Below are 12613 nucleotides of genomic sequence, written 5' to 3'. Positions count from 1 at the left end.
TTAACCTATAATTTAATATTTTCCACAAAAATGAAGAAAAATTTGATAACAAAATTTACAATCATTGTAATTTTATATGAAGAAAAAAAAAAGAAAAGCATTTTGTCATGTTAGTCGTAACGTAATGAACGATTACCTGGATTTAAAAAGTAACCAACTGTAAAGCAAAAAAAAAAATTTTTAACCTAAAAAAAAAAAAAAAATTTTTAACCTAAAAAAAAATTTGAATGAAAAAAAAAAAATTTGAAAAAAAAAATTTCAAATTTTTTTGAATGAATTGAAAAAAAAATTTTTTAACCTAAGGAATACCGCGTGATTCAATAAGAAGAAATAAATGGCAATTTTACTCGTTAACGAGACTTACAACAGTTCAAATAGGTAGGGTTTTTAACTCTCTGGTCCGTAGTTTCTTTTTTCTTTTAAAAATTTCAATATGATTGTTAAGATTTTTATATTATTTAATGACCTGTCAGAAAAAAAAATCCTATCCATACAAATGACTATTTTCAAACCCAGTTTTAAATAATTTTTTTTAAAATGTCACTTGGTACCTTCTTCAAACTTCTTCTTTAACTGCTCAGTTAAAAACTGAAATAAAACTTCAAGCTAAAACTCAATTAAAAACTAACACTTCAATATTTGTGTGCGATTACTTGATAAATCCCAATAAGTTGTTATTTGCCTATCTGGAAATAATACTAAAGAAACGTTTCATGCAAAAATGCCACATTTTCAAAAAGTGTGGCTTACTGCCTTTTCAATTCTAGATTTTTAATTTCAAAATTTGATCGAAAATTTCAGTAGTCTTTAGGATTAACTGCTTCGCATTAATAAAAATAAAAAAAACACCGAAACATAAATAGCTTCAATAATAATTCTCATTTTATAATCTACATACGACTAACCTTTAATACCTTGTCATGATGAAGTTGAAATCAATTTGTACAGAAAACTAGTTTATATTTACTCAAAGTTTCACTTTCCCACACTTGTTTTTTCCTCCCCTTCTTTTATTGGAAATATTTTATGTATTGATGCAACTAACGTGAATTGGAGAGAGTCTAAACCGGTTCTATAATAAGTAAATAATAATAAAAAATTATTTCGAAAGCTTTTTTTTAAATAACTGGTTGCAGAAGGGGGGGATTAAGATAACCTTTGCTATCACCTCACCTGGTGACGACACACTAAGCCCCGACGTGATGTTCAAAGTAAACACTTGTGAATTAACCACACGATTTGGATTAAGTGAAGCAGGCAGTTAAGAGCAAACTGCCGTTGGGAATAATATTCACTCTTTTAAAGAACCGTAAACACAAGAATTCCTTAAAAGAAATTCTAAATTTGAATTTGTGAGATATTTAGTTTAAGAAAAAGCATTGTTTCATAATTTTTAAATAAATTTAAATGCTTTACAATAGTAATCGTAAGTAATAACTATATATAATCACAGTTACAAGTAATTGGGCGATAGATAGTAATCATTATCTGAAATCAATTATATTTGTATTCGACTCGAAAGTTAAAAAGATGGAATTCAGTTCATGAAAGCTCGCTGTTTTCAAATTTTTTGCGTGAAATTTAGATCAAAATATTAATTTTTTCATTATTTATATTCGAATATACTGTTATTGATGACAGACTTAAATTTTAGAATAAAATAACATAAAGACAGCCTTCCTAGCTAAGTATAAACTAAGGTATAATAAAATAGTATTCTCCAAATGGCTCGTTTATGGGAAAATATATCGAAGTAATAAGTAATTAAATAAAGTAAAAATATTATAAACTACGTATTAAAAACGGATTACATTTAAAAAAAAAAAAAAGAAAATTTAATTCTTGTTACATCTAAAACGAAAAAAGCAATGTGAAATGAGGGAAAATTTCAGTTGTGATGCGCCTTGTTTTTTACTGAGCAAAATAAGAACTATTTTACTCCTTTTCACTCTACAGCGAAAAACGTAGCTTTGTAAATTTTTACATTTTATCATCGTTTATTTTGTGTCTGTTTATGTCAGAAACTTGAAAAAACTATGAATAGCCATAAAAAATGAATTTTGTTCCCATTATTGCATTGTATTGTTATCCCACACAGCTTCAGTTGAAATTTGGATACCTTGGAAAGTGGTCAGAAGTCGAGCAAGTTTTTGGCGATAAAATGGGTTATAAATACTAGATTTAATGTGCAATTCATGCAGCACAGATCTTCGGTTTAGTTTTGAATACTGTATATTTGGAAAGTGGACAAAACTTTTATTGCAGAAGCAGGTAAATTCCTTTTCACGATAATGTGGCTATAAATTTTGCTTGTAACGGCCAGAAAACTATCGAAACTTGTTTTGTAATCCAGAACAGTAAAAAAAAAAAAAGAATTTTTTTATCTGATGGGACAGTTTTTTCAGCTAATAGAATAATTTTTTCCAACTTATAGGACAATTTTTAATGAAAACTTCGGAATGCTGATTGGCAATAACTCCCGTTGTCAAAAATATTGTGGTAAATTTTGATCCGCAACACTGATTTGAGGTCTAGTCTGATAATGCTCGAAAGACTCCATGATCACAGAGACGAACACGATTAAATAAAAACGTAGTAAATATTCTTTTTTAAAATTAAGAACTTGGGACATAATGTGTTTTGTATCGCATCTGAGCAAGAAAAACCTCATTTATCTAAAATGCACAAATTTAAGTTTTAATAGTTCATAAATTTCAGGCTTTTTACGGGTGTTTAAAGAGTCTTAAATAATGAAGTTCCTGCCACACTAATAAAGATGCAGTGGGGAAAAAGAAAAAAAACGAAACACCCTGAATAATTTTTGATCTTATGATCGGACCTTCACGTACTAAGGCTCAATCTTACACCCGTATTCACCACGCCGAGTTAAATTCGAGAGTAACTCGGGGATCGGAAAATCCACAGTTCAGAGTTACTCTCGGATTAACCCTCGCTTTTTATTCTCCAACCGTTTTCAACAGAGGATTTCACAACTCGAGTTTAACTCTTGCAGGAAATATAACGAGGCCTTTGATTGGGCAAGGTAAAACCATGTGACTTTGTATATAATATAAACACGTGAATAAACAAATTAGCGTGAGTATCGCTCAGCATAAAATCTTACAGCAGTTAGAGTTAAGGCATTGTAAGGCAGCACTTTTTCCGTTAGAGTTAAGGCATTGTACCGATCTGTATCAGATTCCAACTTACTGCCAATTTTGGAGATCAGTTCTTCAATCGTTGGTTTTAAGAAACGATATCTTTCAAAAAAGTATATTTCATCTAACTCTTCTAGGTCATTATTTCTGATAGTTGGGACATATCTTTCTCTTCTTTCCACAGTTTCAAGAAATTCAAGATCTTCAAGCTCAAACGCAGCGATAGAATCCTCCATCTTTTTTGTTTACAAGCTCCTCGTGAAGAGGTTACCCTCCGATAACTCGGCAAAAACGGAGGGTTACCCGAGAGTCAGAACTGTCGATGAAAATCTGCGAGTTTGGCGAAATTTCGGCTGGAGAATAACGTTTCGCACTTAACTCGTGATTTTACTCTTACCCATAGATTACCCGGAGGTAATCCGTGTTGGTGAATACGGACGTTAATGGTGTTCGAGGGGGTGACCTCAAATATGCTAATTAATGTGTGCAGACGATATTTAAAGCAACGAAAGTCACAAAAATGCCCTTTCTCTGGTGGACAAACATAATTTTTTTTTGACGTATTCGTTTGCTTGTCTTTAAAACTTATTAGGTAGCCGCAATCTGAGAAATATGGTCCGAATAGTTAGGTCTGGATAGAGGTTTAAAGTTTGGACCCCGTAACCCCTTCCTTCTCGCTCCAGTGAAAATGACGGGCTGAGTTTTCGCCCGCTATTTCTCGCTCCCGTGATATTGACGGGCTGGAGTGTTCAGCAGTAACGCGCCAATAAGAATAAAGCTAATTCATTTCGTTTGCCAGGAAAACATTTTATTTCTTATTTTACACACCTGATGGCAATTGTAGATAGTTAGTTTATTTTTAACTAGTTGCAGCACTAATCAAATACATAATACAAATACAAAAGGCAAAAAATAGGCACTTTTATGATCGTTTTCTTGAAAATTAACAAATCGTTAAGGGGTTAATATTGATTTTTACTTTTTGTGGATTTCACCATATCGTGAGTATTTTCTAAGCAAATTGAAAAAATTTTGCGCACAATTATAAAATTCGTTTATCCAAAGATAATTCCATGCAAAAAATAATTTTTAATAATTTGTCTTTTATTTTTTTACTTAATAAAAGTCAAAAATATTTGAATTGTAAGGCTTAAAATTTTTTACATTATTTTAAAGAATGTAATTTTGTAATGCAAAATAAAAAATTGGAACGAAATCGATAGAATAGTTATAGAATTTTAAATATAGAATTTTAAACGCAAGACTTCTTTAAAATTACATTTTGTAACTTAAAATATCGTTTGCACTAATTATCATTTTTTAAGGTCACCCTCTCAAACTATTAAGGTTGAGTTCTAGAGTGTGGAGTTCCGATCATTAGAGCAAAAGGTATTCAGAGTGTTTCGTTTGATCATTTATTTATTTTGCAAACTGTAGATGTTGAGTTGTGTTGTCTAGACTGTTTGGATAGCAATTTCGCAATGAAGGTGAATTTTATTTTTGTTGTACAGTAAGAAGAGGTTTCTTTAGAATTGTGAAGTTATTCCGGGAAGATATATAAAGAGATGCTCCTTCAGTCTGTCATTTAAAAATATTCAGACATATTTTACCTCTACCTAAATTCAATTTTAGGAAAAATGTAAGATACTAAGACAGATAATTTTCCTTTTACTACTCACTTCAAGGCTAATGACAGTCACGCCTTAACTGAGTGTAACAACTGTCTAGGCGTGATACAGTAATTGCTTTCACTATTTACTAAGTGAATGGATAGAAAATTTAAAAAATGTAAAAGATTTTTTTCTTGAAATGGGATTTAAACTTTTTTAAAGTTCTTTAAATATTAAAATTAATAATAGTAACTTATTCCGTATTTTTTATAATTTTCAGCTATAGTTTCAGTTTGTAGTAAAACATAACATATAAAACTAACTAATATGTGCTATAAATCTATAACATTAAAAAGTAAATTGATAGATAGATTTAATGTAGAGCTAAAAAGCATAGTACTCGAGAACGGTTATACTGCGCCAAACTCAAATCGCAATTTCTGACAAACGCAACGAAATTAAATTATGTTATAAAACAAGTCTGACAAAGAACCTAAAGCAAAAAGTCGGACACAAAATAAAAGAAGGGAATGTCACTGGAATACTCAGGGGTCATGGGATTCGTGCTTACTTGGCAAAGGTAACCCCCTTTGTGGTTAAAACTTTTTATCATTATGTTAAACTACGTAATTTCAAATGACGCCGAAATTTAAAATAAATCGATGAAATAAGACAAAATTAATGTGACTTAAATTTCAACAGTAAAACATTATATATGAAATTCAAGCAATAGCATAATATCACGTAGCATACAGTATATCTTGAAATTTAAATAAAATATTAAGAATTTTAAAAATATTTAAGATTGAGTACAATTAATTAGATTGTTAACATCGCACATGGGCATCATTAATGGGCTATCGACTAATGCTGGAAATGTGTTAATCCTAAAAATCGAACAATTTTAAGATCACGAAGTAAATGTGAACAAACATCTCTTTAATAAGTGAGATGATTTTCGGAGGTCACATGAAATTCATACGCACAAAGGAGGGCTTATTTTCAGATATAAGTAATATTTCTGTAATAAGTAATTTTTAAGGACTTTATTATTTTTTTTTTTAATAATTCTAACTGTCTTCAATTAGAGAGGAAAATAACGGCAAGCTGAAATACATCATTCAATTTATATAATGGATTTCAGTCTATGGTGTGATGAAATGTTAACAAAGCTACATTTTGCTCCTTTTAAATTTAAGTAGCAGAAAAACTTTAAATGAAATAAAGTTTTAATAGCATGCTTAAAATCCGTGTTAAATTTTTTTTCTAAGATATATATTTCGTAAAAATGCACGTTGGAGAAGGATTTAAGAAAAGTGAAATTCAAAACAATAAGTGCACCGGGCAGAATTAATTTATATAATTGGAGGCTAAAGAAACGTTATGGTGAATGTAAATCTTATGACTTGGTTGGTAGGACGCTGGGCTCGTGTTCGTGAGAACTGGAGTTTGAATCCTGCCGGCCGAAAAATTCCCGTGTATTAAAAGGTGACTGGTGTACGTTATATCTCTCTGGGGCACAAAGTTTTCTAAGATTCCTAAGCAAATTAATACCTCTAGGTGTACTAAATTGGAGATTGAACGTTCCCTGGTCAGGTCAAAACTACGATCTGTGGATGAATGAATGGGTCAGCTCTTTAAAAAAGTGGGCTGTGACGTGTGTGACTGAAGTCGTATTCTTGGTCGTAGATGGCGCCACTAAAAAACAAGAAACGCCCCCTCGGCCTTAAAAATTCGCTTGATTTCGAACAGGCTTACTGGTATAGGAAAGTGGCATAAGCAATAACAACACAACGAAAGGTAAATCTTTAAGAAAATTTCTTAAGCTAAAATTAGATACGGAGAATTGGTGACTATTTTAAATCGTAAGTGGTAGGGTAGGGAACAAAATTTCACGCAATCTGCTTGGTCATTGCGTGAAACGTGTTCTTCTCCCCCTGTGTCCTCGTGATTCTCACGTTTAATATAAATCCATTCATGCAAAAGCATAAAATTCTCTATATAAAAAATACTACCGTCTAAATAAAAGTGGTAGAACATATTTGTTTACATTAAGTGGATCTTTCTTTCTGTTACCTACCACTCTAACTTTAAAAAAGGAATGTGACTTACTTCAGATCCATTTACATTATTATTATATTATGGTAGACAGAATTTCCTTATTTTTGCAAAGTAAATCCTAGCAACGAACCATTTGTGCTACCACTTTTCACTTCTTTGAAAAAGTAACTATCCTTTTAAAAGGACGCTAGGCACAAATGGGTTAATTTTTTTTGATGTCAGCTTAAATGAATGAATCATCAATTTTATATAAGGATTTCAAATTCTTAGCCAGATATCAAAAGTATTAGCCAATCTCCGAAAGTCTTCGCCAAATGCAAACCTTAATAATTTTTTCCCATAGAAAACTGTTTTACGGTAGTTTGTTTCAGGTTTCTATTATTTGGACTCAATTAAAATTTGTTACGCGGCGCATTTATCGAAAAATTACGGTATCGAATAAAAAAAAAATAGTGATTTGTTTAGAAAAATTCATTTTGACGTAATTTTAAAGATCGAGTTAAATATATTTCTTTCCAGTGGAAAAAAAACATTCGCCAATACTTTCACCAAAACACAATTTTATTCTCTAAATTTACGATTTTATCGCATTTGGTGAGGTTAGCGCGGGACCTGGATATACCGGGTACCCGGCAGTATTTCGTTACCCGGACCTGCTAAAAGAATTTCGGTACAATGTACCGGGGGGTGCCCGTACCCGGTCAATTTTACGGGTATATTCATTTACATTAAACACAGTCATATCCTAGTTTATAGCAACCTTATAACAATCATAAAAATTTTTAGTTTTGGAAATCCATGAATTTGTTAATAATCAAACTGAAATAAAGGGTTTAGGCACGAGATATTTTGTTCTTGTAAGGAATTTTACTTTAGGGAAACCTTGATCAGGTTAACGAGGAATTTAAATGCAAGACCTAAATGTAACCTTAATACAATTAATAGGTAAACCGTTGTAAAGTGGGCATGTTCGCTAAAGAGAGGCGTTTCGTTAGGTTCTTCAGAACATGTAAATTCAGAATCTAATAATGAGAACTATTTAAATAAATGCAATTTAGAAATAGGGAATTACATTGATATTTATTTCAAAGTTAATGAAATTGTAATGGAATAAAATTCAAAGATAATCAAAAAATGGTATATGTGTGTTTTACTTTCATACTTAATTTTCACTTAGCAAATGAGTAATTTTTTTTAATTTTTTTAAATTATTATTTGTGTCAGTAGACTTAGAATTTCATTGCCGTTGGACAAATACAAACAAAACTTAAATATTTTCTTACAAATGACGCTGTAATTATTCTAATGCTATTACTAATTCAGATATCAAAGATTAAATTTCTATTAAGTAAAAGTATGTGTTAAAAACCAAGGCATTATTTAAAAAAAAATGGATAAATAAATTTAAGGTAGTTTTTATTTAGAAAAACACTTTTTAGTTTTGCAAAAAACTCATTTAGAAGCATTTTATTATACTTTCAGATAAATTGATTTACGTTTATATTGAAAAAAAAAAAGCATATATGAATAAAATTGGCTTAGTGAACCCAACCAAGATGACAAGGAAACTCCTGGGTCAAGTATTGGGAGAAATTTCCCTTCGTGGTGGAACTGAACCGCATTTGCTTTACTCGGAGAGGAAAACCACAAAAGCCTCATATGGTTAGCCTAACGGCAAGAGGACTCAAACCCATGATCCGTCTACCATTGAAGATATTTTTACGTTAGTAATACGCTGGCACCAGTCGGATGCAGAATTCATATAGATCAGCCATCGTTGGAATTCGAATCCGGTCACCTCATTGAGAGGGGAGCGCTCTACCCCCTGAGCCACAACGGCTCGGATTATAAAATATAAATCAATTCAATTGTTTTATGGTATGTTCAGAATTGAATATAGTGTGACAAGAGTTATAAGCAGCTTTAACACAGTTGACGCCCAACGACGAGTAATAAACCCAAATTTTACCGGGTACTCGGAATCGGCCGAGTAACAAGTAAAGTTTTTACCTGGTATCCGGAACAAACCGAGTTAATATTCAGTTTTCAATAGTGCATTTTACCATTAATTTTACCTCTAATTTTGTACCATTTTTTTAAAAGCAAATTGGCCCGCTTTTGGCAGTCAAATACATAAGGCGGTAGCAAAATTTAAATTAAAACATTGCTTTTTTAGTCAAATAAATTCGATTTTCAATAATTTTGATTAAAGCGATTTACCAAATATTTCTTACAATAATCATGCATATAAAATTTATATAAATATGACATAAATTACATATTGTTTACAAATAATGTAACTGAAATTTACAATAAATTTGGATACAATTCATATGAATTCTTTCTAATTTTATAATTAATTACTATTCTATCGCTAGGTTTTTATTAACTCGCTTACTCATCTGTGACGGGAAATCTTGCAATCGAAATTTTAATGCACGAGATTATGCACGAGAAGCTAAATTTGCCAACAGCTAATACTTAATTAAAAAAAAAAAAAAAAAAAAAAAAAAAAAAAAAAAAAAAAAACTACGATAAGTTGATGAAAAAGAAGTAAACTTTAAAAGTTTTTCGAAAGTTACAAGCAATGCAACTTACGTTTTAGGACTGAGAAAAATTATATTTTTTCTACTTTTTTGTCTATTTGAAATTCATAATTTTTAATGGTATTATTTAACATCAGTATTGAACAAATAAAATTATATTTTCAATTTTTAATGAATTATAGAAAATATAGTTCTTTGCAGAAGAGTTTGTGAAGACCTTAAAATTTAATAATCACTCTTCTGCTTCCCCCCCCCCCCCACACACACACATTTGTTGAGGAGCGAACGAATCGGTGCCGTGGGGCTCTTGGGTTAAAGGACCCTCAAAATAATTTCTAGCTAAAAAGTTATTAAAATACATATTAAAAGTATCAGATTGTTGCATTTGTTTACATCGCATTACACTAATGTATTAGGATACTCCCTATATTAAAAAATAGTCAGCGCTGTTTTGGTTCTCAACTTAACGTTACATTTGGTTTTGCTGCGCAACAAATAAGAATTGGGAATTTAGGAACAAATTATGCGAATTAGGAACAACAAATTATAAGAATTACGACTGGGTGTTTACTTAGTAGAATGTAATAAAAAAATTAAAATTTGATTATTAGTAAAAGATTTATTAACTGTAAAATTTGTAATAAAGTTGGAATCTCTGCAGATCGCAACAATGCAAGTAGAGTTGAAACATAACTTGCCGAAAGGGAGCATTTTTATTCAGAGCATAAACACAGGCTTTTTTTCTTCTTCAAAATACCGTTTTTTTCTTCAAAATACCAAGTTGTTGCAAATTCAGGTTCTCTTTTCATGAATCATTTTGATTGGATGATGACTATTTATTCATTGTTGAGTAAAATTTACTTCTCTCAAGATGTTTATTTGATAAGTTTAAGTTAATGTCAAAAATTGCAACGAAATAAAAAAATAAAGGCGTTCCATGTTGCCAGAAATTAACATTTAAATATCTATATAAGTTTTACTCTAAATTGAAAAGTCGTTTCGTTTTTGAACTGTTATGAGATAAATTTCATTATGTCATTAAAATAATCTATTAAAATTACTTCTCAAGTAATTTCTTAACATTCTGCTTGCTATTTTTTCTGTTATTTTTTTTCCCAAGTACAGTTGATTATTTTTCAAGTCAGGAGAATCTTTCATTTCCTTACAATTGACATATTAACAAAATTTTATTACATAAAATTTTAATAACAATATAATTTTTTAATAAATCTTTCTTTTTTTTTTATAGGGAAATATCAATTTTTAATAGAAAAACAATAATGAATGTGGAACAATCATTAGGGTTGGCAAGAGGAGGGAGCAGGAGCTAGAGCTGCCAAGTTATTTAATTAAAAGGATTATTATACTGAGGCACTGAATGTTCAATAAGGTATATTTCAATAAGGTACTGAATGTTCACAAAATAGGTACCTCTCAGAAAAACCAAGACAGACCCCTGATATATATATATATATATCGATTCACAGTACCCTTATCATGTATAATTCCTGAATAAATTTTGTTTTCAATTTAATTTCTAAAAATCAGTTTTGATGGTTGATAGTGTTGTTGTTGATACAACTTATACAATTACAAAATATACAACAAAAATATACAATTATGTAAGTAATTAAATAGTAATTTACAAAACTTTAAATTTATAAAATTGCATTGGTAAACGTTTAAAAGATGAATTAATTTATTTAGAAAGCAATAATTTAACTTATAAAGCATCAAATTTTTTTTAAATTTAATTTTAAAGTTTAATATAAAATATCACTAAAATAAATTTTAAAAAAAATAAAAATACTCATTAAACTGTATTACACAATTTATACATCTTTTGAGGAAATAAACCTTTACAGAAATAATATAATATACATAATTCATAATACCAGTTATAATAAAAAAAAATAATTTTTAAGCCTAAAATAGCAAAATGTTTCAATAAAATTAAAGATTTTTTTCTTAGATGCTTTTAAATTGTTTATTTACAAATTGTAATAAGTTATAGCCGATTTTTATGTATAATCAGGGGTCTGTCCAAGCCAAATTTACTACCCTTTGGCTGTACCTTCACAAATTCAACTTTAAGAAAAACGGTAGTTTCACAAATTACCTTTTCTTAAAATTTTATTTTTGAATCCCATAGGAATAAGAAACGATAAATCTATATTTTTGTGTTGATTTTTTAATTTTCACAAATTATGTCTAAATTTTCACAAATTAGGAGAATTTTCCCCATATTAAGATTTTATTGATTTTAAAAAAAATCAATAAAATCTTGATATGGTTTCAAAATGTGAAACAAAATTAAAAATTTTAAGCGTCTTACATTAAATTAACACAACGTCATTCAGTTTTGTTCAGTCAATAATAGAAATTAGCATTTTATCTAAATCTCAATTTTCACAAAATAGAACAACTCGAAAACTGCACGTTTCATAATTATACAAAATAAGAATTGTTCAGAGGATATGAAAATTATTAATTTCTATCACGAAATTAAAAATTTATTAAACGCAAAAGTTTTAAATGCGTTGGAAAATATTTTAAGCACAAATAAAGTACAGTATAAAACGTTTTCCATTTAACTATCACGAACTGTTTTTTTGTTTAAATAGATACAAAGTAAATAAAAATGCGTCATTAGACATTAATTACAGGATAATTATAAGCATTAAATTGCCGAAAACGATGTTTAAATTCTGATTAATGTTAATTAGTTTAATAATTATTTTCTGTAAATGTTTTAACGCAGATTTAGAATAAAAAAATTGTAAACGGAATAAAAACAAAATTACCTCTTGCATTTTATTCTATAAAAATCTTCCCAGATATTCCCTTTTTCGACAACAGAGAGATTGAAAATATGAATAAATAAATATTTGAAATTAAAATGAACAGTTTGCCAAAAAAAAAAAAAAATTAGAGTTTCGCAGTTTATGATATCAATTTGAATCGGGTATCGTATTCGCAGCCTCTGTTCGAAAAATGCAAAACAAATTAGCCGGGCAGGAAAATAAATTTCTCATCCCTTACAAAACAATTAAACAGTGAACAAACCTGTAAAATTCTTTATATAATCCTCCTAACCTTTCTGGAAACTAGAACTCGAATGAACGTTTTTTCGTCTGTCCAAATTTTTCTTTCGTCAAAAATCATAAAAACAAATAATTTGACTTGATGCCAGATTTCATAGTAAATATATCAGAAGTAAAAATCTTTCCAGATTAAA

At 29.5% G+C, this 12613-nt stretch overlaps 1 protein-coding gene across 2 annotated transcripts in view; it reads right to left on the bottom strand.

The window, feature by feature from the left end:
• LOC107437369 (uncharacterized) overlaps positions 1-12575 on the bottom strand; it is a 46539-nt gene extending 33964 nt beyond the window's left edge. Inside the window, exon 1 of one of the 2 annotated variants that reach the window (XM_016049351.4) lies at positions 12442-12575. The gene's annotated coding sequence lies outside the window, so the exon portion shown is untranslated. Of the gene's footprint in view, positions 1-12179 lie in introns of both variants that reach the window. The other variant, XM_071186747.2, reaches the window with a different exon arrangement.
• Positions 12576-12613: the final 38 nt, after the last annotated feature.

The sequence above is a fragment of the Parasteatoda tepidariorum genome, chromosome 9 (assembly GCF_982258835.1).
Source record: "Parasteatoda tepidariorum strain Cologne lab strain chromosome 9, Ptep-v5.0, whole genome shotgun sequence".
Classification (NCBI taxonomy): domain Eukaryota; kingdom Metazoa; phylum Arthropoda; class Arachnida; order Araneae; family Theridiidae; genus Parasteatoda; species Parasteatoda tepidariorum.
This window is presented reverse-complemented; position numbering and strand designations above follow the sequence as displayed.